The sequence below is a fragment of the Silene latifolia genome, chromosome X (assembly GCF_048544455.1).
Source record: "Silene latifolia isolate original U9 population chromosome X, ASM4854445v1, whole genome shotgun sequence".
Lineage (NCBI taxonomy): Eukaryota > Viridiplantae > Streptophyta > Magnoliopsida > Caryophyllales > Caryophyllaceae > Silene > Silene latifolia.
In genome coordinates this window covers 153,040,268-153,063,386 of record NC_133537.1, presented here as the reverse complement: position 1 = coordinate 153,063,386, position 23,119 = coordinate 153,040,268, and the positions used below count along the sequence as shown (strand labels likewise).

Below are 23,119 nucleotides of genomic sequence, written 5' to 3'. Positions count from 1 at the left end.
TTTTGATGCACGGAACCCGAGGGTTGAGGAGAACCTTTCCACGGTCAAGACATGGCGCAAGCACCTCACATATGGCCAAATATCCAGCTAGGAGAAGTAAAGAGTGAAGATGAGAAGAATTGAGATCAATTGAAGAGGTCAAGAAGCAAAGGAATTGAGAATTCCAAATGCGAGCTTAAGCGCAGCCTGCGCAAATGAGCAGCGCAGCTGATAGAGAATAAGACTAGGTCGTTAAATGCTAGACTTAAGCTACCAAATTAACAATTTATAAACCAAACTATACTCTAGATTACTCCAATTGATAAAGCAATATAGTGCAAGTAAGGGTCGATCTCAAGAGAAGGTCTTTTAAGCTAAATACTTGAATTGTAAACTATTGAATACTAATGACAAGTGTATAAACAAACAATGATTATCAACAATGACAAACAATAGATGAACATAGATAAGGGGGGGGGGGAGTTGAGTTGATTGGTAACATGAAAACAAAGTAAAGTTATAATCTTGTCTAACAAACAATTTAACAAACACTTGGTGAGCAAGAAAATTCAATATTAAAGAGGGCTTGATGTAATCCTTCCTTAGTAACCAACAATGATAAAGTTTGACCTTTTTGTAACTCTCTTCTTATTATCCACCCAATACTCTCTAGTCAAGATGCTAACATACACAAATTAAACCATCCATGTATATTCTTCAAGTTTAATCAACAATTCATTAAACCATGAGTGCAAATCAAACATGAGCATTAAGAATTATGCCAAGATAAGAGGCTAGGATCAATTCTCACAAGATTAAACCATACAAATGAGAAAAGACATGAAATTTCCTGCTCATTGCATGCATCCTTTAAACCAAATCAACATACAACAAGCTTGCTCCAAACAATCCTAGATAGATTAAACCATTTCTCTAGAATTTTCAATAGTTGAACAGATAACAAGCATGGATGGCCAACCCAAACATAAACTCATTCAACATAAGACATTAAGCATAAGGAAAGATCAATGGATAAATAAAAAGAGATTAAAAGAGTCTTACAATACCAAAGTTGGAAACTTTGGATGAATTACACCAAGCAAAGAAGGATTTAGCCTTCCATAATCTTGTTACAACCCACAAAATGAAGAAAGATTAACATCCAAAGCCAAAGATTACACTTTTCTTCCTAAAATTCCAAGTTTTCTTTACACACAAGCCTTTTTGAATTATTGCTAAACAAGATGAGCTTTAGGTCTCCAAAATGTGAACTATTTATAGGGCTGCACGAAATTCTAGGGTAATACGGAAATTTGGGCTTCCATTTAAGACAACGGGTTAAACAAAAGTCACGAGTACAGCACATCGGCAGACTGCCGGCTGAGTGGCAGACTGCCCGCTGAATAGCAGACTGTCGTGGCAGACTGCTGTGGCTGGAGGCAGTCTGCCAAAATGCCTGAATGCGAATTGTTTCTTCACTTCCTCAACATGAGTTCTCCACTACTTGACCTTTATGCTTCCTATCAAGGAATGTCGGCTCCGCAACTGGTTCATGTAAGGTCGTCTCCGCATTATTGCTTGTTTACTAGTGTGGCTAGAGGCTCGTGCTCGGGATTGCGGGTTCTCTCCTCATACGAAGCTCCGCACATGAATCAAAACGCATTAGTTATGACAATCATCGGGACGGGAAGATTAACTCTTTATTCCGACAAAAGGACCCTTAATTAAAACATACTTGGCCTAAGAAGGCCCTAGTGACTCGACACGTTTTTACTCTATCAAACTCCCCCACACTTGGACTTTTGCTCGTCCCGAGTAAAACTCAAGGAAGGCATTTGGCAAGTCCATAAGCGGGTGTGGGATTGAATGATGACTCTTCCTTCACCTCTTCCTTCTTATACCCCCCTCTTGAACAACCACCAATTAAAGGGAAAATCTTGACTCAAAGGTGACACACACTCTTCTCTCACTCCCCCTCCTTATATCATCCCTCACACAAGACACGACACGACACGACCCCAACTCCGACTCATCATTCAAAACCACCCTTCTTATCTCTCCAAAGTAGTAATGGTCACCCTTGCCTTATCCCAAGGCAATAGCAAAGTGACCTACACAATCCTCCAAATCATTCATACTCCCCTTATATCACCCCCTTATCACTCCAAGCAATGCAAGTCATGCTACTAAGTTGGCCAAACACCAACAAAGATCAACAACCTAGTAGCCAACATGAAAAACCACCAATTTGAAGCAATTTTCTTTGACTCAAAAAAGAAATTAAATCCTAAATCTAGCCTCCTTCCTAAATCCTCCTTATAACTCCCTTCTTGTCCCTCCATATTTTTGGTGTTGCTTTTTCAATTTTTTTGATTTTTTTGTTTGAAAATCCCTCATTTTGCTTAAGGTGCCTTTCCGGGTTTTCACCTTAGCTTTTCCTTTCCTCTCATTGGTGGCTCGCAACTCGATTCTTCATTTTGCCCAAAATGCCCTTTTGGGTTTTCATTCCATCCTCGGCCACCTTTTCCAATCTTGCCTAGGTGCCCACCCTTGTGAGTTTTCACCTAGCCGGAATTTTCATTTTTTTTTTTTGCATTAAACAACAAGAAGTTTACATATATTACAATTCATATTCCTCCCCCACACTTACATTCCACATTGTCCTCAATGTGGAGGAGGTCACAAACTTTTCTTCAAAAATGAGAACCCGAGGCACCCCCTTGATCATGGGTGTCTTGGTTCTTCTATCTTCTTTCTCTTCTTTCTCTTTCTCTTTCTCTTGTGGCCCGGGCATAGTTTTGGTCCACATCTTCTTGGGTGATGGAGGGTGGGATTGTTGGGTTAAGAGACATGCCAAATAGTCCACTAACTATCCCAAGTGTGTCCTCTTGGGTCCTTGCATCGTAGTATGAATCTTGGATATACTCTTGATATCTTTCATTTTGGACCCCAAATTGGTGGTCCATTTGGCCTCTCCACTCATTTTGCTCTTTCCACATGTTTGCATTGGCCGTCATTGTTTGGTCAAGTTTTTGTTGCCAAAGACGGTTAGCCTCTTGGTTGGCAATCATTTCCCTCATCAAGATCGTTTGAGTCGTTGCGGCCTCCTATATCAACTTCCCTCTATCATCAACCACACTTCTCCATTGATATAGATTCTCCAATCTCGGCGTTTGTTGTTGTTGCCAAGAATGGAGATTCTCCACACGCCCACTTATGGTAGTGAAAACCTCTCTTGTCTCTTTGAAATAATCGTACATATTTTGTTGCCAAGGAGCAACCGGGTCATGAGAGCCCTCTCCCGCTTCATACATAGGGGTGTCCATGTCCACGGGAGGGTCATTTGGTACCTCCTCTTCTTCCTCATCGGAGTCAAAGTCCGATATATCCATACGACAATAGAAGTTCCTACCATGGCTACCACTTGGCAAAGGAGAGTTTTTAGGCCCAGGAAGCCTCAAGTACTTTTGCTTGTCGGGACCCAACCAATACCCTTTAAGGGGGGTTTCCCTCACTTTCTTAAACATCTTGCACTCCTCAAGAACAACATCATTGTACAAGGGAAGACCTTTAGTCTTGAAGATGTCTTGGGATTCATCAATGTCCCCCTCAAAGTGTGTAACAAATAATGTGATTGCCCCCCCACAATTGATGCTCCCTCCCGAACTTTTGGTCTTGTGAACCATGCATGCATCAATAAAGAGTTGTACCCAATCGGGCACTCCTACTCCCTCCGGGAGCGTGGTCCACATGGTAGCTCGGATCTTTGAGTTGACCTTAGTGGGCTCTCCTATGGCATAGAAGATGGTGGTTATGAAGCGAGTGAGGAGTTGTACCACGGGGTTGGTGCAATAAGAGATCATGTTGTCATGTTTAGCATTTTTGGTTCCCACAATCTCGGTCCAAGCCGCATCACTCCTATGCCCGAGCATGAGAATGGGAGATGGGGTTTTGGAAATGTGCAAGACCTCCCTCACTTGAGTATGGGTAAGGGTGTGCCACTTTCCATTCACTCTAAACCGGATTTTTTTCTCTCTTCCCTCCGCCACATTACACTCCGTCAAGGTAGAAAGAAACTCTCGGGTGTAGGAGGTGTAGGTGTAATCCCATAACTCATCATCAAAGTATGCTTCTAGGCCCACCTTAGCAAGCATAGCTCGGGTTAGTGTGCCCATACCTAAAGCATTTAGGGTGTGGAGGGCAAGGAAACGGGTGTTTTTGATTGGTTGTTTTTAGTGTAGGCCGAGTTTTTGAAAGATTTTTGATTGGTTGGCATCTAAGCCTTCCTCCCCGGTAAAAATTGGTTCCTCCACATTTTCGATCTCCTCTACAACCCTTTTCTTAGATGGCCTACGGAATGGGTTAAGGCTTGACATTCTTGTACCTACAAAAGAGTTGATACAAAAAAACCAACACAAAATATGGCACTCAAAAAATTTTCACTCTTTGTGACAATTCACCAAACACTTGGTGTGCACTAGCTCAAGAAGGTGTCAAAAGCTTGTGTTTGGTGTTTGTCTTGCCTCACCCAGAAAATTTTACCACCAACAACAATTATAACATCAAGAGACAACAACTAATCCAACTAATTCACTAAAACAAGACTAAATTCGGATTATAAGAGAGCAAGAAAAATGAAAGTTGAGTTTGGTTGTTATACCTCCCCGAATTCCACGAAATAATGCTCCTAGTTGCTCAAAAACCCGTCTTAGACCCTTGAATTCCAATCCTTTAGCTTGAAATTTGAAGTCTTGAAAGTTAGGGTTCTTCAAAAATTTGGGGAAAATTTCTGATTTTTGGTGGAATTAATGGTATTTTGTGTTTGTGATGGAAGGATGGTTGCCAAAAGATTGAAGGATTGAAGATTTGATGAATGTTGGGATGAGTTTTGAGTGATTTGGGTGGAAAACAGATGAGGGTTAGGGATTGGATATGTATTGGTTGCTCGAAAAATCTGAGGTATGAAAGAGGGGGGCTTGTTTTCGTGGTTACGTTTTGACAAAACCAGCACTGTGGCAGAAACGGCAGACTGCCGTGGTTTTGGCAGACTGCCGAGGGGTTTGGCAGTCTGCCAAAATCCCTGATTTTTGCATTTTTTTTCGTTGGCTAAATTTTGGTATTAAGCCAAAAATTAGCTAATGAAGCTTCACCTCTTCCTTGCTCTTTCCCTTAACATGCTCCCATTCAATTCTCTATCCACATTTTCGTCACTTCACCAATGACACGCTTTCCGAGGTTGTGTAAAAATCAACTTCAAACTTCATAGAAGGATTAGTAACTTCATGAGTTTAATGCAATTTATTAACAAGAATATAAATGACGGAATGATAAATGACGTGAATTTAAATTCTACCTATGGAAAACGGGAAATTCTACACTAAAAAGAGGATATTTACAAATTTGTGCCGTATTTTTAACGTCGATGGCTCGACTTAGTCAATGTTGAAGAATTAATCTTTGTAAATTGGATCTTCTAAAAGAAGATCCTCCTCGCCTTGTAACTCGATTCCTTTGAAGTAATGCTTCAACCTTTGCCCATTGACCTTTATCACTTTTCCCGAGGTCGGGTCTTCTACCTCCACCGCTCCGTGTGGAAAGACTTTCTTGACTTTGTAAGGCCCATACCACTTCGACCTTAGCTTGCCGGGAAAGTTCTTGAGACGACTTTGAAAAAACAACACATCTTGTCCCTCTTTAAAAACCCTTCTTGTTACCATCTTGTCATGTCAAGACCGAGCCTTTTCCTTGTAAATACTAGCATTGTCATAGGGGCATTGTGCCTAATCTCTTCCAATTCTTGAATTTGAAGCTTTCAGTGCAATCCCGCCTCATCGACATTTTGATTGAAAGCTTTGATGGCCCAATAGGCTTTGTGTTCAACTTCTACGGGAAGGTGGCATCCCTTCCCATAAATTAGCCTATATGGAGACATGTCGATTGGGGTCTTATAAGCCGTTCTATAGGCCCATAGAGCATCTTCAAGCCTGTTGCTCTAATCTTTTCGGTCGGGATTGACCGTTCTTTCCAAGATATGCTTAATCTCCCGGTTAGAGACTCCCGCTTGGCCGTTTGTTTGGGGGTGATAGGCCGTAGAAACCTTGTGAAGCACACCATATTTTTGAAGCAAGGTTGAGATCACCTTGTTGCAAAAATGAGTTCCCCTATCACTAACAATGGCCTTTGGGAAGCCGAACCTTGAAAATATATTGCTCTTGACAAATGCTTTCACCGTCTTTGCATCATCACATTTCGTGGGAATGGATTCCACCCACTTAGACATGTAATCAACTGCCAAAAGGATGTAGAGGTATCCATAAGAATTAGGGAATGGTCCCATGAAGTCTATTCCCCATACATCGAAAATCTCCAAATAAAGCATCGGTTGTTGGGGCATTTCGTTTCTACGTGAGATGTTGCCAAAATGTTGGCATCTATCGCAAGTATTGACGAAAGTATGAGCATCTTTGAACAACTTGGGCCAATAGAACCCGCACTCTAGGATTTTCCGTGCCGTTCTATGAGGCCCAAAGTGACCCCCACAAGCGTACTCGTGGCAATGTTTGAGGATGGATGGAATCTCTACATCCGACACACAACGCCGAATGACTTGATCTTGGCACATCTTCCATAGATATGGCTCATCCCATATGTAGAATCTAGAATCGGCCTTTATCCTATTCCTTTGACTTGATGAGAGTGAGGGTGGAAATTTCTTTGTTATCATATAGTTGACAAGGTTAGCATACCAAGGCTCAACGACCTTCATAGAATATAGAGATTCAAGTGGTAAGCTACCGTCCACTACTCCCATGGTCTTCACTAGATCCTCATTGATGTGAATCCGACTCAAATGGTCGGCCACCATATTAGCACTCCCTTGCTTGTCCTTAATCTCGATATCAAACTCACTCAACAAAAGAACCCATCTCATTAGCCTTGTTTTGGTGTCCTTCTTGTCTACAAATTGCCTTATAGACTTGTGGTCGGTATAAATGATGACTTTGGCACCCAAGAGATAAGCCCGGAACTTTTCAATAGCATACACCACCGCCAAGAATTCCTTCTCCGTGGTGGTGTAGTTCCGTTGAGCATCATTCAAAAGTGAAGAAGCATATTGTATCACATGAGCAACCTTCCCGTCCCTTTGGCCTAAAACCGCGCCAAGGGCATAATCACTAGCATCGGTCATGATTTCAAAAGGGAGGTACCATCTTGGAGCTTGAATTATCGGGGCCGTCACAAGCTTTTCCTTCAAAGAATCGAATGCCAACCTACACGCATCATCAAAAACAAACTCCACATCCTTGTACAAAAGCTTGCACAAGGGGTAAGCAATCTTGGAGAAGTCCTTAATAAATCGACGGTAGAAGCTCGCGTGTCCTAGGAACGACCTTATCTCCCAAGTATTAGTAGGATATGGCAAGGTTTTTATCACTTCAACCTTAGCCACATCCACCTCAATCCCTCTCTTTGAGACTATGTGACCTAACACGATGCCGCTTTTAACCATAAAGTGACATTTTTCGGAATTCAACACAAGGTGTGACTCCGTGCATCGTGATAGGACCATAGTTAGGAGGTCCAAGCAAGCTTCAAAATTGTCTCCATGGACGGTGAAGTCGTCCATGAAGACCTCTAAGACTCTTTCTACAAGATCCGAGAAAAGACTCACCATGCAACGTTGAAATGTACCCGGAGCATTACACAAACCGAAGGGCATCCTTCGGTATGCATATGTTCCGAAAGGGCATGTGAATGTTGTCTTGGATTGATCCTCCGGACGTATGGGAATTTGAAAGTATCCGGAATATCCGTCCAAGAAACAATAGAATTCCTTCACCCCTAGCCTCTCTAGAATTTGGTCTAGAAAGGGTAGAGGGAAATGATCTTTGAACGTCACGGCATTTAGGCGGCGATAATCGATGCAAACTCTCCACCCAGTTTGAATCCGAGTGGGGATTAAAGATCCTTCTTTGCCCTCGATTACCGTCACACCACCCTTTTTAGGTACACATTGAGTGGGACTTACCCATTGAGAATCGCTAATGGGGTAGATGATCCCTATTTGGAGTAGTCTGATGATCTCTTCCTTCACCACCTCCATCATTGGTGGGTTCAATCTTCTTTGTGGTTGCCGAACCGGCTTTGCTTCCCCTTCCAACCGGATCTTGTGCATGCAAACACTTGGGCTTATCCCTTTAAGATCCGCAATGCTCCACCCGAAAGCTTCCTTGTACTTGTGCAATACATCCACCAATATCCTTTCTTGATCACCCTCAAGTTGGTTTGAAATTATGAGGGGTAAAGTATTGTTTTCCCCAAGAAACACGTACTTCAAGTGGTCGGGGAGTGGTTTTAGATTGGGGGTGGGTGGCTTAATGATGGATGGAAGTGGTCTTTCAAGGGAGGCCTCTAGGGGAAGGAATTTGGGGTAGCTAGGATTTGTCTTTAAGCAAAACAAGTATTCGTGGAACATGGGATTTGACAGACTGCCATGGGTCTGGCAGACTGTCGTGGTAGACTGCGGTTGGGTTTGGCAGTCTGCCGAATTCCCTGATTCCGGCCTCTTTCTTTTCCATTTGGTCATCTTCAAGGGTTATTTCCTCCTCTAACTTGTTGACATAATCCTGCACATCATTAGACAACAAAAACCGCAACCCTTCCTTCTCGACATTGTTAGTGAGGGCCACCTCAAGTGGGTCCCTATGACTCAATTGGTAAACTCGATTTACCAAAGGTTCAATTTTATCAAGAAAGTAGCAAAAACTCAAATCATCGGTCTTTTTCATCGTCTCATACACATTATACTTCAAAACTTTCCCTTCAAATTCCATGGTCAAATTTCCATCATACATGTCAAGTTTGGTTTTGGAGGTTCTCATGAAAGGCCTCCCTAACAAAAGGGGTGTAGCCTTGGAATCCGGTTCCATGTCTAAAACATAAAAATCGGCCGGAAACATGAATTTATCCACCTCTACCAACACATCTTCTACAAGATCCTTGGGGTGAATTGTGGAGCGGTCCGCCAATTGTATCACAACATTGGTCTTAGACAAGAGAGACAATTCTAAGGTCTCATAAATGGAATAAGGCATGACATTAATAGAGGACCCCAAGTCTAACATGGCTCTAGCAAAAGCTTTGCCTCCAATTGAGCACGGTATAGTTAGCATGCCCGAATCATCGCCCTTTTTGGGAAGATTTTGTTTGAAAATTGCCGAGACATATCTACTAACCGTGACTCTTTCAACTCCTTTCCTTGGCTTTCGTTTAGGGGTGCAAAGTTCTTTGAGAAACTTTGCATACCTAGGAACGGTTTTGATGATAATAAAAAGAGGAATGTTGACCTCACATTTCCTAAAAGTTTCATAAAGATCGGAGTCTTTATCAAACTTCTTGGGATTTGTGAGGGCACTTGGAAATGGTACCTCCGGTTTATATTCCTTTTCAATCTCTTCAATTTGATCCTTTGTGTTGGTGCTTCCTATCTTCCCTTTGTCAATGCTCAAAGGACTCTTTTCCTTTTCCACATTAGCTCTTGAAGATGTCCCTTTCTCTTGTGCAACCACAAGCTCTTCTTCAATTTGCTCTTCAATTTCAATAACCCTTTCTTGTGACTTGCCCCTTCTCTTCTTCTTGGGAGGGGATTCTAAAGTTCTCCCCTTCCTCAATGTCATAGCACTAGCATTCTCTCTAGGAGGAAATGTAGTGAAGGGGATAGAAGTGGAATTCTTTTGATTTTGCTTGGCAAGTTCTTGGGCAATTTGTCCAAGTTGGACCTCAAGGTTGGCAACCTTGGCATCACTAACACCCTTGTCGGCTTCAATCTTATCAAACCACTTGTTTGTTTTAACTTGCTCTTGCAAAATGTTCTTAAGCAAGTCTTGAACATTTGGTTCCTTTTGAGAATTGGTGTTGTTACCTTGATTGCCAAATTGGGATGATTGACCTTAGTTTTGGTTTATACCTTGGTTGTTGAAATTCTCATTCCTATTTCCTTGAGAATTTGAGCCTTGAACTTGTCGGGAATTTTGGTCCCTCAAGTGGTTGAATTGGCCATTCACAAAGCTCTTTGAGGTGTCACCACCCCAACCAAGTCGAGGGTTGTCTCTACTCCCAACTTTGTAAGTGTTGCCACTAGGATCATAGTTGTAATATCCTCCCCCGGAAGGATTCCTAGCATTGTAATTCCCATAGCCCATTGCACTTACATTTTCCACACTAATTCCTTCTTCAATCATAATGGGGCAAGATTCCTCCATATGAGGACCTTGGCAATAGTTGCATTCCACTTGATTCCCTTTACCCCCATCTTTTTTTGGATTGTTCACCATCATATTCTTCACTAGGTGAGTTAAGTCATTCACACTTTGCTCAAGATTTTGAGTAGAGGAGGAGGAGGTTCCCATTGAAGACGCATTTCTTGATCCCCTTTGAGTTCTACCATAATTCCTTGTAGTTGAGGCTAGTCTCTCAATGATTTCCTTGGCATCCACTATGGAAAAATTCTCCAAACCTCCTCCGGTAGCGGAATTGACCATCCTTTGATCATCTTGACCTAAACCTTCATAAAAGTTCACAAGAAGATCATCATCACTCAACCCATGGTATGGGCATTGAGCCACCAACTTCTTAAATCTCTCCCAATACTCATACATGGTTTCACCATTGGGGTCTTGTTCTATGGTGGTAATGGCCTTCTTTGCACGGTTGTAGCGTGAATCGGGGTAGAATTTTTCAAGGAAGGCCGCTTTCATTTCCTTCCAAGTTCTTATGGACCCCGGAGTAAGGTAGAAAAGCCAATCTTTGGCCGCATCCAACAAGGAAAATGGGAAGGCCCGTAGTTTGAATTGGTCCTCCGTCACTCCATTCGGAATAGCTCCTTCACACATCATGTGAAATTCCGATAGGTGACGGTTTGGATCATTTCCCGCATGGCCGTGAAACTTGGGCAAGTTATGAATAAAGAAGCCTTTGAGTTCGAAATTTGCATTGGCTCCTAAAGGGGGGGTAGGTGATGCACAAAGGTTGCTCATCATAATTCCTTGCTCTTATCTCCCGGATGGTTCTCGTGTCATTCGCCATAGGGGGATACTCTACTTCAATCGGATTTACTTCAATAGGATCTTCCGAAGGTGCTTCTTCTACTCGATGTTCCCTTTGTGCTCTTTGGTACCAAGGATTGGTAAATAACCACGAATATGCTCCAAAAGAGTCCTCTTCAACGGGGGTTGATTCACCGTTTTGAAGAGGACTAAACATAAACCTTTGCACTACACACATAAGTTATAACTTCCACTTACTTTCAAAAACAAAGAGAAGAAAAATAACTAACATGCAATTAACAATCAAGCTTTTAGCTATGTTGCCCTTCCCCGGCAACGGCGCCAAAATTTGATAGAGAATAAGACTAGGTCGTTAAATGCTAGAATTAAGCTACCAAATTAACAATTTATAAACCAAACTATACTCTAGATTACTCCAATTGATAAAGCAATATAGTGCAAGTAAGGGTCGATCCCAAGAGAAGGTCTTTTAAGCTAAATACTTGAATTGTAAACTATTGAATACTAATGACAAGTGTATAAACAAACAATGGTTATCAACAAATGACAAACAATAGATGAACATAGATAAGGGGGGGGGGGGTGTTGATCGGTCCGTTTCGTATTCACAAATAAATAGATGTGGTCGTTGGTTACGGTCAAATCAAAACACAATTTATAGCTTAACAAGCAACTCTACAATTAGTAAAGAGGCAAGTAAAGGTCGGATCCCAAGGGACGGGAGTTGAAATGAGATTTCTATTGTAACTAGCGGTGTCTAAGGGGTGTCACAAATTGGGTTGATGTAGAAGGTTACTAAACTAGAATAACAATGAAAATAAACAAGCAAGATGAATAAAAAGGGGGTGTAAACAATTGATTAAAGGCACTAGGGTGTCATGGGATCATAGGGGAATCATGGGATATGATCATACAAACATGTTCTCAAATTAAAAGCAAGCAATTATTGTTGTGATGGATTGAGTTGGGTTATATCTTACAATCCTAGGAAAGTTTGGGTCCCGGAGCCGAATCGATTAGATTGTACAACACCTACAAGTCGACTTAATCTTCCCTACTCAACAACATGCATGGTCTAATGAGACTCGAGTTGGGTTATGTCTTACAAGTCTCATTGAAAAGATAGGAGATGATAGTAAATGCAAGGATTCATAGGCTTAGCATTTCATCAAGTATAACATGTGCATGAGTTGAGATCAAAACAAGCAAGCAAATAAAGCATGAAAGCATATTAATTTAAGCATGAATCATTCCCCATGTTGATTTCCCCTAATAACCCATTAACCCTAGCTAAGAGACTACTCACTCATTATCATGTTGATCATGCTAGCAAGGTTGTCAATCATACCAACAATATGAAACATGATGAATAAATGAAAGTAATTAACAATAATTAAAAAGGGATTAAGAGATTATACCTACTAATGATTCCAATAATAAAGCAAGAATAATAGAAGTACTTGAATGCTAGATTGAGAGGTTGTCAATCCCCCAATAATAACCCAAATAATCTTCAATTACCCAAAATAAAGGATGAACAAAAGAGAGATTAAAGAACTAAAACTTGGATTAAAACTTGATTAATACTTGATTACAATATTGAGGAGAGTTTTGATTGGTATTAACTACACTAATTATTGATAAGAAGAACATGCTCCTCTAATTAGCCTAATGGGGTATTTATAGTGAAAATTAGGGAGGATGCATTAGGGTTAACTAAGGGCTTAACTAGTAATTACACTTTTTAAGTTGAGCAAGGAGGACCCGGTATTTTTCGAGAGAAGGGCTTCTCTTTTCGTAGCTTGAAGAAGGCAAACCGTCTTTGTGAAGAAATCCGGCCGGAATAAGGTCGGGACGGCCGGATTTGGCGGTGGAATCCGAGCGGATTAAGGGAATCCGGACGGATTGTTGAGGGTGAATCCGAGCGGATTCTCGCACGGGACGCTCGGATTGTGCGGGACGGACGGATTCTTTGGCAATCCGCTCGGATTGTCGATCAAAGATAGTAACTTCTTCTTTTCTTCCCTTTTATTCATAAATTCCTTGGGGATTTCCTTGGGGACTCAAGGATCTTTCCTCAACATTGCTCTTCTACTATGATATGTACAAAGGCCTTCTAATCTTGTCTCTCCTTGATGCTTGGTCATTGAATTCGATCAATTTAGTCTCGTTTTGCCATGAAAATGCAAGATTCTTACTCCTTTCCTACCAAGGGATCAAAATCTCAAAGAATATGCAAAACAAAGAACTAAAGATAAGAAATGACCCAAATAAGCACTAAAAAGCATGGAAACAAGGCTAATTCGGGGGCTAAATATGCGCCAATTATGGTCACATCAAATATCCCCAAACCGAACCTTTGCTCGTCCCGAGTAAAGAGGTGACAAAGACTAGGACCAATACTAACCTATCCTAATAATAATGCCGATATGAGACAATTAGCGGGTCTCACTCCGCCCCTTCAACTCACAACAAGACAACCATGAGGTAGGATGCCTTCTTGCAAGGCAAGGTGGGTCTTGCCAAAATGGCGACACATCCAAACATTAAAGCACACAAAAACACATAATGGATGCATCTACAAAAAGAATAACCACTTTCCTCATCTAAGTGGTGGAAATTATCTACAAGGGAAGCAATTCAAGGGTACACAATCCTTCATAGATGCAATTTGTTCAAACTACTAAGCCTAGAATGATACCAATAAATCACCTCCAAGTTGTGTCAAGCTAGGGTACCTTTGTCCTCAATCGTTAAATGCTTTTGTCAAGGGTAGACTCCCTATGGTGTTAGAAACACTGGAGGATCGCGGAATTCCCCCTCTTGCCTAGACAAGAAGAAGGGTCGTCCCCTCTCTACCATGCACAAAAATGGATACGGTGGATAAAAGGGACCAATAGTATTTGAGTTTCACTTTTGGGAGTTTGCTTTTGTTTTTGTTTTTCCCCCCAATTTCTTGTGGCATTTGACATTTGAGAACACTTTCTTTGCCATTTCTTTTTGATTTTTGGCATTTCAATACTTGACAACTTTTTTGCATTTCTTTTTGAACATTTTCAAAGTCACCCCAATTAGTAACGAGGGTGCCTTGTATTTGAAGTTTTTAGGAGTCTATTTTTGCTCCTCTTTTTCTTTTGATGCATTTTTGCAAACTTTCTTTCACTTTTCATTTCATTGAACTCAAATTGATTTCTTTTTGTGCCCATTCCCTTTTGTTGACAAAAATATGGTAGAACATGGATGATGGATGTATGGGTGCATGGTTTCAAGGGTCACCTTGGAATAAACGGTAGCCAAGGAGTTATCACACCACAAGGTACTCTTGACTCGGCCTTAAACCATGGGTCAAAGGATACTAGCATGACACATCCTAGGGTGTTTTACAAATATTCTAACAAGCAAAGTCTTAAGAACAAAGGGCATCTACTAGGGCTTATATACACTTGTCAAGCTTCCCAAGTAGACGGTTTCGCAAAATTTTTATAACATGCAAACTACATGCCATGATGCAACTACCATATAAACATCCTAATGCATATGATTCTACCAACTAATATGACAAACAATCTAAATGCAAGTCCTAAGTTCACATTGTTGTACCGCATCAATCAAAATGAAGCCACATAGTCATTAACATAAAGAGGAAAAAGGAGATTGGAAAGATCATACCATGCGGTCTTCAATATCCTCATGTCTCGGATGTGGCGTAGTCGATCAATGTGAATAAGGATAAAACAAACACAATATATACAAAACAATATATACAAAAGAAATGAACTTGTTTTTGGGTTTTCAATTTTTTTCAATTTTTATGATTTTTGAAATTTTTCAATTTTGATGGGTTTTTTGAATAAGAGTTAAATGTTAGAATTCCCATCCCCACACTAATATGGGCATTGTCCTCAATGGCCAAATTGATGGAAATTATGCAAAGATGATGCATGATTTCTATACTAAATGCAATTCTATACTAAGCTACACTACATGATGCATGGTTTTTGTTATGACGGAGAGGATAATTTAGATTACCTCCCGTTGCGTATGCATTAACTTCCCCAAACCGAGTGAGACACTATTGCTAATGTCCAAGGATGGGTATAGTTCATGCACACACTATGCTATGCATGAAACTAGTTTGTCATTTTGGATTTTACAAATGGGAACAATAGAATAAGAACACCTCAATGGTACCAAGGTGTGAGTCCTTTGATGTTGCTAGGACTACTCCAACAATGATCAAAATGAAATAAAATACAAAGAGATATAGACAAACCGCGGGAGTGTAGGAGTCTCCAAGGCTTGCTAGTCTTCCATCATGCTATCATCATCACCACTTCCCTCATGAGAAGTGGTCACATTGCCACTTTCCTTGTCATTTTCTTCTTCACTTTCTTCCTCATCTTGCTCATCATCATCTTCACCATTTCTTTCTTTTTCCATTGCTTCTTTCTCAATATTATCATCAACTTCTTCATCATTTCCAACAACCTCATTGTCTCCCACCACGTCCCTAGATGCACCCGGAAATAAGACTTCTCTATCCGCCCAACTAGGCAAAGGACAAGATGGATCAAGGAGTCCTTGCCTAGCTAGATGTAGGAGGGGTGGATATTGAGCCAAATACGCATTTTTCCGATCTTCATGGGCTTGTTTGTGCATTGCTTGCATGAGGAGAGTCACATAGTCTTTCCTAATTTCAATTCCTTCTGGTTTGAACTCTTCATACTCAAAGGGGTAAGGTGGTATGACAATGGAAGAGGAGGGAGCTTCAAGATCACCCTTTTGTTGTTGAATGATATACTCGGCTTCTTCGGAAAGGGGAAGTAGATAATTGGTCCGGTGGACGCTTAGGCGACAAATCTTCGAGGGCAAGGTGAACGATCTAGCTTCACTAGTTAACCATCCATATTTAGTGTCAAGGGGGTTATGGGCAACCCACTTGAACTTGTGAATCATAATATGCATATCAATAAGATGGCCACCTTCCTTTGCCTTGTACTTCTTATCCTTATTGAAGTTAGGATCAAAGTGCTTGGCTAGGAGTGTTACTAGGCCGCCATTGACAATAACGGTCGTGCCCTTCTTCCCATTATCAACATTAAGCCATCTATCTACCAAGAGCCTCAAAGAATTGTAAGGCTTGGTATGAATTCTTCCGATATTCAAAGCCGATTCAAGGAGAATAAAATCAAGTCTTGTGAAATGATTGGTGTCTTTCCTAGCAATTATGGTATTTCCCACAACCTTGTGCCATACTCTTATGCCCGGATGATGGACCAAAAGAGCACGACATGCATGAAAATCCTCAAATTTCTTCCCGGAGATTGCCTCCCAAAGAGGCTCGGGGTCATACTTTCCATAATGCTTAAGATAACTTGATTCATCACTAAGACCCAAAATTTCACCCAATTCCGTAAAGGTAATGCATCTACTAACATTAGCTAGACGAAACTCGAGATTTTCTCTATTCTCAACTTTGGTGACTTTTAAAGAACTTAAGAATTCCAAGACAAGGGAGGGGTATGTCAATTCCTTTGTTTCAAACAATTTCTCCAACCCCATGGCTTTGAAAAAGGCTTTTGTTTGTTCAAGAACACCCAATTTTTCCAAGGCATCTTTACATATGAATTTGGTGGATTGAATAGATTTCATAGCAAACTTGACAAAGGTATTTCTATGGGTATCGGAAATAAAAGTTACCTCCGGATAATGCAAAAGTTGATTAATTACCGGAGTAGAAGGTGTTGATGGTCCCATAGAAGGTTGTTGTTGTTGTTGCACTTCAATGTTTGGTGTTGCCACCACCATAGCCAAAGCTTTCTTTGTTTGAAGAGCCTTTTGCCTTTGTGAGAGTGCCTTAGCCTTTGGTGCCTTTGTTGCCTTTGTTGCCTTTGTTGCCTTTGTTGCACCCTTAGTCCTTGCCATTGATGAGCTTTAACCAAGAAAAGAGTGAAAAATCTTCAATTTGTAGGATGCCCAAATCGATTTTAAGGTGAAAGGCTTTGCCTTTATGAAAACAAAAATCGACTCAAAGGTTGAAGATTTTGTTCTTGGTTTTGATTTTTGTTGAAGAAGGAGTGATTAATTTGTTGTTGGAAGGGTGGTTTGATTTGTTTTTGTTGAATGTTGTTGAGGGTTTTTGTTTTTATGATGGAGAGGATGAGGGTTTTGATGTTGTGGATAGTGTTTATGAATGAATGAATGAATGAAGGTGGGAGGGGTTTTAAAGAGGCCGAAAATTTCAAAACTGCAGAGGCAATCCGTGCGGATTAGGCTCAATCCGTGCGGATTCTGCTTCTTCTACCTTTGCAAAAGCTCGCCTAAAGACGGGCGGATTTGGTACAATCCGCTCGGATTTCTTGAACACGGACGAGACGGCGGATTTGCTCAAGGACGGACGGATTTTCGTCCGAGAGAATTTTGCTTGTTTTCCTCGATTGCAAAGACGGGCGTCTTTTTCCCGAGACGGACGGATTCTTCGGACGGGCGGATTTTCGAAATCCGCTCGGATTCTTTAACGATCAAAAAATTTCAAAATTCACTCGATTCAAGACGGCGTCTTTTCACGGGGGCTCGGATTGCATAAGACGGGCGGATTCTTGGGAATCCGCTCGGATTCGTCCTCTGTGTACACGGATTCAGTTCCACCCGTGCACAGCGCATTCCCTTTATCATTCTTCCATTCTTTCTTTCAAGGCTTGTGTCCTTCTTTGTGGGGGCACTACTAAGGCATGGATAGCCTAGGCAATTGCCATCCCCACACTAAGGTAAAGCACTACACATCAATTGAAATTGTTAGTCCCTCCCTCACTTCTCTCTTACATGACAATTATTTTGATCAAAGTAAATGAAAATCCAAAGATGACAAAAATGCAATACAAGAATTGAAATGTAAGTTAGGGAGTTAGAAATATTTACAAGTGGTGGTTTAGGGAGGACTCCACCAAACTCTCATTCTTGATGAGATGTCAAGGGGGCATGTTCAAGGTGTTGTTGATGTTTCTCAACACCTTGAAAAAGTAATCAAAAGCTTGTTCATTATTATGGTAGAGGTCCTCAATAGACCGTGGCCCTTGTTGTTGATCATGATCGATGGCATGTCCAATGTAGGGATTAAAAATCCCTTCAAACTCGTCGTCCCAAAGACCACAAACTTCATTGAGTTGATCATTGAAAATCTCTTGCTTAGATGGAGACAACTCTCCCAATTTCTTCTCTTGGCCAATGAGGCCATCCTCTTCTTCCTTGGTTGATTTTGATGAGCTTTGCAAGCTCTCCTTGTCATAATTCACTTGCTCTTTGAATGGAGCATCTTTAACTTTCTTCCTCCATTGGAGTTCCGATTTCTTCCTTTCATCTTTTCGGCTATAATGATCAATTATGAAAAACGGCTCATGCAAACGAGGAGCTCTCATAGTCTTGTCAAGATTAAAAGTTATGCTTTCATCTCCCACTTCTAGAGTGAGCTCTCCATGTTTCACATCAATCACCGCACCGGCGGTGTGTAGGAAAGGTCTTCCTAGGATGATTGGAATGTTGGAATCTTCCTCCATATCAACAATGACAAAGTCCACCGGGATGAAAAACTTCCCAATTCGCACGGGGACATCTTCCCATATCCCTAACGGTGTCTTCGTCGATCTATCGGCCATTTGGAGTGTGATGTTGGTGCATTTAAGCTCTCCCATCCCCAACCTTTTACTTACCGAGTACGGCATGACACTCACACTAGCCCCTAGATCACATAAGGCTTTGTTGATCGTTGTGTCGCCAATGGTACACGGTATTGAGAAGCTTCCCGGATCCTTTAACTTTGGAGGTGAACTCCCTTGAAGTATTGCACTACTCACCTTAGTAAAGGCGATAGTCTCAAGTTTTCGGATCGACTTCTTCTTTGTGAGGATATCTTTCATATACTTCGCATAGGCCGGAACGTGATTGATTAATTCCGTGAAAGGAATTGAGACTTCTAAATTCTTCACAATTTCCATGAACTTTCCAAGTTGATCATCAAATTTGGGCTTGGCTTGACGACTTGGAAAAGGAAGTCTAATCACAATGGGCTCCTTCTCTTTGGCCTTGTCTTCACTTTTCTTTGAACTTTCTTCTTTTGTTGATTCTCCATCTTTGGAGTTTTGCACAATTTCTTCCTTTTCACTAGCTTCCACAACTTCATCCTCAACTTGCTTCTTTGGTGCTTCATACCTTGTACCACTTCTCAAGTGAATGGCACTAACCGTTTCATGTCTAGGAGGATTACTTTGAGGTGGTAATTGCCCCTTTTGTCTTTGTGAGCTTGAAGATGCTAGTTGAGTCAATTGTGTTTCCAACATCTTGGTGTGAGCTAGAATGTTGTTGATGGTGGTTTCCTTTGCTTGGCTATCTTTTTGCATTTGGGTGAAAAATTCTTGTTGATTCTTTTGCATTTGGAGGACCGCTTTTTGGACATCAAAACCTTGGTCATTTTGGTGATTGTATGGATTTTGATTTTGGTAACCTTGGTTTTGATTGTAAAAGGGTCTTTGATTTTGGTTTATCATGGGTGGTGGAGTGTATGTTGTTTGAGGGTTTTGAACATTTTTGCTTTTGTATGAGAGATTTGGATAGAACTTGGTGTTTTCATTGTAAAAATTTGAATAAGGGGTACCACTTTTATATGCTTGGAAAGCATTCACTTGTTCGGTTGTTCCCCTACACTCACTTGGGTCATGACCCAAAGTTCCACAATTCTCACATATCCCACTTGGGATTGATGAGGATGCCGTCATGGCATTGACATGATGCTTCGATGATTTTGAGTTTTCCTCAAGTCTAGCCATAGCTTGTTCAAACTTCAAGTTGATTGTATCGATATGAGCACTAAGTTGAGCACCCAATTGAGTAACGGAGTCCACTTCATGCTTTCCTCCTCTAGTAGCCTTGCGAGGCCTACTATATTGTGAATTATGGACCGCCATTTCCTCAATCTTGTTCCATGTTTGATTGTCATCAACTTCGGTGAACATTCCATTTGATCCCATATTGAGAATGTTCCTAGAATCTTCATATAAACCATTCCAAAATTGTTGCACCAAAAACCATTCGCTAAGTCCATGGTGAGGACATGAGCGACAAATACCTTTAAACCGCTCCCAAGCTTCATACAAAGACTCTTCATCCCTTTGCTTAAAACCCGTAATTTGAGCTCTTAGCATGTTGGTCTTTTCCGGTGGGTAGAATTTTTTGTAGAAAGCTAGAGCCAACTTCTTCCAAGAATCTATTCCAAGGGTGGCCTTATCAAGGCCCTTCAACCATTGCTTTGCGGTGCCGATTAAGGAAAAAGGAAATAAGACCCATCTAATTTGGTCTTGAGTCACGCCTGTTTGAGAGATAGCATCACAATAATCGCAAAAGGTTTCCATATGAGAATGAGGATCCTCACTAGGCATCCCAACAAATTGGCTCCTCTCAACTAGTTGGATGAAGGCGGACTTGGCAATAAAATTTCCGGTGAGATGTTGCGGTGTAGGAGTACCATTTGGTAGATTATCCTCGGTGGGTACGGAGTGTGACGAGAATTTTGGCATTGTAGGTGGATTTTGTGGGGTATTGTGTAATGGGTTTTCTTCTCCTTCTATTGCGAAAGAATTGACAAACTCACTAGTGGGTTGAACAACTTCACCAACACCTCTCAAATTCCTCCTAACAAGTCTCCTATTGTTCGTCAAGGTTCTTTCGATTTCACGGTCAAAAGGTAACAAATCACTTTGTAACCTTCTAGACATGCAAAATATCAAACAACTCAAAAACAATTAGAACAAACCTTGAGGAGTTTTACTTCCTCAAGATGAAGAAAGACACAACTAATAACAAAAAGGAAATCTAAATCAAACAAACACCGTCCCCGGCAACGGCGCCATTTTTGATCGGTCCGTTTCGTATTCACAAATAAATAGATGTGGTCGTTGGTCACGGTCGAATCAAAACACAATTTATAGCTTAACAAGCAACTCTACAATTAGTAAAGAGGCAAGTAAAGGTCGGATCCCAAGGGACGGGAGTTGAAATGAGATTTCTATTGTAACTAGCGGTGTCTAAGGGGTGTCACAAATTGGGTTGATGTAGAAGGTTACTAAACTAGAATAACAATGAAAATAAACAAGCAAGATGAATAAAAAGGGGGTGTAAACAATTGATTAAAGGCACTAGGGTGTCATGGGATCATAGGGGAATCATGGGATATGATCATACAAACATGTTCTCAAATTAAAAGCAAGCAATTATTGTTGTGATGGATTAAGTTGGGTTATATCTTACAATCCTAGGAAAGTTTGGGTCCCGGAGCCGAATCGATTAGATTGTACAACACCTACAAGTCGACTTAATCTTCCCTACTCAACAACATGCATGGTCTAATGAGACTCGAGTTGGGTTATGTCTTACAAGTCTCATTGAAAAGATAGGAGATGATAGTAAATGCAAGGATTCACAGGCTTAGCATTTCATCAAGTATAACATGTGCATGAGTTGAGATCAAAACAAGCAAGCAAATAAAGCATGAAAGCATATTAATTTAAGCATGAATCATTCCCCATGTTGGTTTCCCTAATCACCCATTAACCCTAGCTAAGAGACTACTCACTCATTATCATGTTGATCATGCTAGCAAGGTTGTCAATCATACCAACAATATGAAACATGATGAATAAATGAAAGTAATTAACAATAATTAAAAAGGGATTAAGAGATTATACCTACTAATGATTCCAATAATAAAGCAAGAATAATAGAAGTACTTGAATGCTAGATTGAGAGGTTGTCAATCCCCCAATAATAACCCAAATAATCTTCAATTACCCAAAATAAAGGATGAACAAAAGAGAGATTAAAGAACTAAAACTTGGATTAAAACTTGATTAATACTTGATTACAATATTGAGGAGAGTTTTGATTGGTATTAACTACACTAATTATTGATAAGAAGAACATGCTCCTCTAATTAGCCTAATGGGGTATTTATAGTGAAAATTAGGGAGGATGCATTAGGGTTAACTAAAGGCTAAACTAGTAATTACACTTTTTAAGTTGAGCAAGGAGGACCCGGTATTTTCTGAGAGAAGGGCTTCTCTTTTCGTAGCTTGAAGAAGGCAAACCGTGCTTTGTGAAGAAATCCGGGGCGGAATAAGGTCGGGACGGCGGATTTGGCGGTGGAATCCGAGCGGATTCTCGGGAATCCGGACGGATTGTTGAGGTGAATCCGAGCGGATTCTGGCACGGGACGCTCGGATTGTGCAGGACGGACGGATTGCTGGCAATCCGCTCGGATTGTCAGTCAGCATAGTAACTTCTTCTTTTCTTCCCTTTTCTTCATAAATTCCTTGGGGATTTCCTTGGGGACTCAAGGATCTTTCCTCAACATTGCTCTTCTACTATGATATGTACAAAGGCCTTCTAATCTTGTCTCTCCTTGATGCTTGGTCATTGAATTCGATCAATTTAGTCTCGTTTTGCCATGAAAATGCAAGATTCTTACTCCTTTCCTACCAAGGGATCAAAATCTCAAAGAATATGCAAAACAAAGAACTAAAGATAAGAAATGACCCAAATAAGCACTAAAAATCATGGAAACAAGGCTAATTCGGGGGCTAAATATGCGCCATTTATGGTCACATCAGGTGTTGAGTTGATTGGTAACATGAAAACAAAGTAAAGTTGCAATCTTGTCTAACAAACAATTTAACAAACACTTGGTGAGCAAGAAAATTCAATGTTAAAGAGGGCTTGATGTAATCCTTCCTTAGTAACCAACAATGATAAAGTTTGACTCTTTTGTAACTCTCTTCTTATTATCAACCCAATACTCTCTAGTCAAGATGTTAACATAGACAAATTAAACCATCCATGTATATTATTCAAGTTTAATCAACAATTCATTAAACCATGAGTGCAAATCAAATATGAGCATTAAGAATTATGCTAAGATAAGAGTCTAGGATCAATTCTCACAAGATTAAACCATACAAATGAGAAAAGACATGAAATTTCCTACTCATTGCATGCATCCTTTAAACCAAATCAACATACAACAAGCTAGC

The 23,119-nt window shown here is 40.7% G+C and overlaps 1 non-coding gene across 1 annotated transcript; it reads left to right on the top strand.

Moving 5' to 3' along the window:
* The first annotated feature begins 20,132 nt into the window (after positions 1-20,132).
* Positions 20,133-20,239, top strand: LOC141624285 (small nucleolar RNA R71). Its single transcript, XR_012534092.1, has one exon. It is a non-coding gene; the product is annotated as a small nucleolar RNA R71 (small nucleolar RNA).
* The last annotated feature ends 2,880 nt before the right edge of the window (positions 20,240-23,119 follow it).